The sequence below is a fragment of the Arachis hypogaea genome, chromosome 10 (genome assembly GCF_003086295.3).
Source record: "Arachis hypogaea cultivar Tifrunner chromosome 10, arahy.Tifrunner.gnm2.J5K5, whole genome shotgun sequence".
NCBI classification, from domain to species: Eukaryota; Viridiplantae; Streptophyta; class Magnoliopsida; order Fabales; family Fabaceae; genus Arachis; species Arachis hypogaea.
The window spans coordinates 96,553,166-96,558,722 of record NC_092045.1 but is presented as its reverse complement, the minus strand read 5'-3'; the positions used below and the strand labels follow the sequence as shown (position 1 = coordinate 96,558,722).

Below are 5,557 nucleotides of genomic sequence, written 5' to 3'. Positions count from 1 at the left end.
CACTTTGGTGCCAGTTCCGGCGTTTAACGCTGGAAATTCTGAGGGTGACTTTGAACGCCGGTTTGGGCCATCAAATCTTGGGCAAAGTATAGACTATCATATATTGCTGGAAAGCCCAGGATGTCTACTTTCCAACGCCATTGAGAGCGCGCCAATTGGGCTTCTGTAGCTCCAGAAAATCCACTTCGAGTGCGGGGAGATCAGAATCCAACAGCATCTGCAGTTCTTTTTAGTCTCTGAATCAGATTTTTGCTCAGGTCCCTCAATTTTAGCCAGAAAATACCTGAAATCACAGAAAAACACACAAACTCATAGTAAAGTCCAGAAAAGTGAATTTTAACTAAAAACTAATAAAAATATATTAAAAACTAACTAGATCATACTAAAAACATACTAAAAACAATGCCAAAAAGCGTATATATTATCCGCTCATCACAACACCAAACTTAAATTGTTGCTTGTCCTCAAGCAACTAAAAATCAAATAAGATAAAAAGAAGAGAATATGCAATGAATTCCAAAAACATCTATGAAGATCAGTATTAATTAGATGAGCGAGGCTTTTAGCTTTTTGCCTCTGAACAGTTTTGGCATCTCACTCTATCCTTTGAAATTCAGAATGATTGGCTTCTTTAGGAACTCAGAATCCAGATAGTGTCATTGATTCTCCTAGTTAAGTATGATGATTCTTGAACATAGCTACTTATTGAGTCTTGGCCGTGGCCCAAAGCACTCTGTCTTCCAGTATTACCACCGGATACATACATGCCACAGACACATAATTGGGTGAACCTTTTCAGATTGTGACTCAGCTTTGCTAGAGTCCCCAATTAGAGGTGTCCAGGGTTCTTAAGCACACTCTTTTTGCCTTGGATCACACTTTTATTTCTTTCTTTTTCTTTCTTTTTCTCTTTCTTTTTCTTTTTTTTTTTCGAAATTTTTCTCTCCTTTTTTTTTGTATTCACTGCTTTTTCTTGCTTCAAGAATCATTTTTATGATTTTTCAGATCCTCAGTAACATGTCTCCTTTTTTCATCATTCTTTCAAGAGCCAACATTCATGAACCACAAATTCAAAAGACATATGCACTGTTTAAGCATACATTCAGAGAACAAAAATATTGCCACCACATTAAAATAATTAAACTGTTATAAAATTCAAAATTCATGCAATTCTTTTCTTTTTCAATTAAGAACATTTTTCATTCAAGAAAGGTGATGGATTCATAGGACATTCATAACTTTAAGGCATGGACACTAAGACACTAATGATCACAAGACACAAACATAGATAAACACAAGCATAATTTTCGAAAAACAGGAAAATAAAGAACAAGGAAATTAAAGAATGGGTCCACCTTAGTGATGGCGGCTTGTTCTTCCTCTTGAAGATCCTATGGAGTGCTTGAGCTCCTCAATGTCTCTTCCTTGTCTTTGTTGCTCCTCTCTCATGATTCTTTGATCTTCTCTAATTTCATGGAGGAGGACGGAGTGTTCTTGATGCTCCACCCTTAGTTGTCCCATGTTGGAACTCAATTCTCCTAGGGAGGTGTTTAGTTGCTCCCAATAGTTTTGTGGAGGAAAGTGCATTCCTTGAGGCATCTCAGGGATTTGATGATGAGAGGGGTCTCTTGTTTGCTCCATCCTCTTCTTAGTGATGGGCTTGTCCTCATCAATGGGGATGTCTCCCTCTATGTCAACTCCAACTGAATAACAGAGGTGACAAATGAGATGAGGAAAGGCTAGCCTTGCCAAGGTAGAGGACTTGTCCGCCACCTTATAGAGTTCTTGAGCTATAACATCATGAACTTCTATTTCTTCTTCAATCATGATGCTATGAATCATGATAGCCCGGTCTATAGTAACTTCGGACCGGTTGCTAGTGGGAATGATTGAGCGTTGGATAAACTCCAACCATCCCCTAGCCACGGGTTTGAGGTCATGCCTTCTCAATTGAACCGGCTTTCCTCTTGAATCTCTCTTCCATTGGGCGCCCTCTTCACAAATGTCTATGAGGACTTGGTCCAACCTTTGATCAAAGTTGACCCTTCTAGTGTAAGGATGTTCATCTCCTTGCATCATGGGCAAGTTGAATGCCAACCTTACATTTTTCGGACTAAAAACCAAGTATTTCCCCCGAACCATAGTAAGCCAATTCTTTGGATCCGGGTTCACACTTTGGTCATGGTTCTTGGTGATCCATGCATTGGCATAGAACTCTTGAACCATTAAGATTCCGACTTGTTGAATGGGGTTGGTAAGAACTTCCCAACCTCTTCTTCAGATCTCATGTCGGATCTCCGGATATTCACTCTTTTTGAGTGAAAAAGGGACCTCGGGGATCACCTTCTTCAAGGCCACAACTTCATAGAAGTGGTCTTGATGCACCCTTGAGATGAATCTCTCCATCTCCCATGACTCGGAGGTAGAAGCTTTTGCCTTCCCTTTCCTCTTTCTAGAGGTTTCTCCGGCCTTGGATGCCATAAATGGTTATGGAAAAACAAAAAGCAATGCGTTTACCACACCAAACTTAAAAGGTTTTCTCGTCCTCGAGCAAAAGAAGAAAGAAGAGAGTAGAAGAACAAGGAATGAGAAATAAGGGAATGGCTTTGTGTTCGGCCAAAAAGGGGGAGAAGTGGTGTTTTGGTTGTGTGAAAATGAAGGAGTGAAGATGGGTTTATATAGGAGTGGGGGGAGGGTGATGTTCGGCTTTGTGAGGGTGGGTTTGGGAGGGAAAGTGGTTTGAATTTGAAGGGTGGGGTAGGTGGGGTTTTATGAAGGATGGATGTGAGTGGTGAAGAGAAAGATGGGATTTGATAGGTGAAGGGTTTTTGGGGAAGAGATGTTGAGGTGATTGGTGAATGGGTGAAGAAGAGAGAGAGTGGTAGGGTAGGTGGGGATCCTATGGGGTCCACAGATCCTGAGGTGTCAAGGAAAAGTCATCCCTGCACCAAATGGCATGCAAAAATGCATTTTGGGCCAATTCTGGCGTTAAACGCCGGGCTGGTGCCCATTTCTGGCGTTTAACGCCAAGTGCTTGCCCTTTTCTGGCGTTTAACGCCAGTCTGGTGCCCCTTTCTGGCGTTAAACGCCCAGAATGGTGCCAGACTGGGCGTTAAACGCCCATCTGCTAGCCTTACTGGCGTTTAAACGCCAGCAGGTTCTTCCTCCAGGGTGTGCTGTTTTTCTTCCTGTTTTTCATTCTGTTTTTGCTTTTTCAATTGATTTTGTGACTTCTCATGATCATCAACTTACAGAAAACATAAAATAACAAAAGAAAATAGATAAAATATAACATTGGGTTGCCTCCCAAAAAGCACTTCTTTAATGTCAGTAGCTTGACAGTGGGCTCTCATGGAGCCTCACAAGTGCTTAGAGCAATGTTGGAACCTCCCAACACCAAACTTAGAGTTTGAATGTGGGGGTTCAACACCAAACTTAGAAGTTGGTTGTGGCCTCCCAACACCAAACTTAGAGTTTGACTGTGGGGGCTCTGTTTGGCTTTGTTTTGAGAGAAGCTCTTCATGCTTCCTCTCCATGGTGACAGAGGGATATCCTTGAGCCTTAAACACCAAGGATTCTTCATTCACTTGAATGATCAACTCTCCTCTATCAACATCAATCACAGCCTTTGCTGTGGCTAGGAAGGGTCTGCCAAGGATGATGGATTCATCCATGCACTTCCCAGTCTCTAGGACTATGAAATCAGCAGGGATGTAATGGTCTTCAACATTTACCAGAACATCCTCTACAAGTCCATAAGCTTGTTTTCTTGAGTTGTCTGCCATCTCTAGTGAGATTTTTGCAGCTTGCACCTCAAAGATCCCTAGCTTCTCCATTACAGAGAGAGGCATGAGGTTTACACTTGACCCTAGGTCACACAAGGCCTTCTTAAAGGTCATGGTGCCTATGGTACAAGGTATTGAAAACTTCCCAGGATCCTGTCTCTTTTGAGGCAGTTTCTGCCTAAACAAGTCATCCAGTTCTTTGGTGAGCAAAGGGGGTTCATCTTCCCAAGTCTCATTTCCAAATAACTTGTCATTTAGCTTCATGATTGCTCCAAGGTATTTAGCAACTTGCTCTTCAGTGACATACTCATCCTCTTCAGAGGAAAAATACTCATCAGAGCTCATGAATGGCAGAAGTAAGTCCAATGGAATCTCTATGGTCTCATTTTGAGCCTCAGATTCCCATGGTTCCTCATTGGGGAACTCATTGGAGGCCAGTGGATGTCCATTGAGGTCTTCCTCAGTGGCGTTCACTGCCTCTTCCCCCTCTCCAAATTCGGCCATGTTAATGGCCTTGCACTCTCCTTTCGGATTTTCTTCTGTATTGCTTGGGAGAGTACTAGGAGGGAGTTCAGTAATTTTCTTGCTCAGCTGTCCCACTTGTGCCTCCAAATTTCTAATGGAGGACCTTGTTTTAGTCATGAAACTTTGAGTGGTTTTGATTAGATCAGAGACCATGGTTGCTAAGTTAGAATTGTTCTGCTTAGAACTCTCTGTCTGTTGCTGAGAAGATGATGGAAAAGGCTTGCTATTGCTAAACCTGTTTCTTCCACCATTATTGTTGTTGAAACCTTGTTGAGGTCTCTGTTGATCCTTCCATGAGAGGTTTGGATGATTTCTCCATGAAGGATTATAGGTGTTTCCATAGGGTTCTCCCATGTAATTCACCTCTTCCATTGAAGGGTTCTCAGGATCATAAGCTTCTTCTTCAGATGAAGCTTCCTTAGTACTGCTTGGTGCATTTTGCATTCCAGACAGACTTTGAGAAATCATATTGACTTGTTGAGTCAATATTTTGTTCTGAGCCAATATGGCATTCAGAGTGTCAATCTCAAGAACTCCTTTCTTCTGATTTGTCCCATTGTTCACAGGATTCCTTTCAGAAGTGTACATGAATTGGTTATTTGCAACCATTTCAATCAGCTCTTGAGCTTCTGTAGGCGTCTTCTTCAGATGAAGAGATCCTCCAGCAGAGCTATCCAAAGACATCTTGGACAGTTCAGAGAGACCATCATAGAAAATACCTATGATGCTCCATTCAGAAAGCATATCAGAGGGACACTTTCTGATTAATTGTTTGTATCTTTCCCAAGCTTCATAGAGGGATTCTCCTTCCTTCTGTCTGAAGGTTTGGACTTCCACTCTAAGCTTACTCAATTTTTGAGGTGGAAAGAACTTTGCCAAGAAGGCATTGACTAGCTTTTCCCAAGAGTTCAGGCTTTCTTTAGGTTGTGAGTCCAACCATGTCCTAGCTCTGTCTCTTACAGCAAAAGGGAATAGCTTAAGTCTATAGACCTCAGGGTCAACCCCATTAGTCTTGACAGTGTCACAGATTTGCAAGAATTCAGCTAAGAACTGATGAGGATCTTCCAATGGAAGTCCATGGAACTTGCAATTTTGTTGCATTAGAGAAACTAATTGAGGCTTAAGCTCAAAGTTGTTTGCTCCAATGGCAGGGATAGAGATGCTTCTCCCATAGAAGTCGGGAGTAGGTGCAGTAAAGTCACCCAGCACCTTCCTTGCATTATTGGCATTGTTGTTGTTTTCGGCTG

General features: G+C 42.0%; 1 non-coding gene across 1 annotated transcript; it reads left to right on the top strand.

The window, feature by feature from the left end:
- Positions 1–5,048: 5,048 nt before the first annotated feature.
- LOC112718622 (small nucleolar RNA R71) lies at positions 5,049–5,156 on the top strand. The gene has a single exon (XR_003160954.1). It is a non-coding gene; the product is annotated as a small nucleolar RNA R71 (small nucleolar RNA).
- The last annotated feature ends 401 nt before the right edge of the window (positions 5,157–5,557 follow it).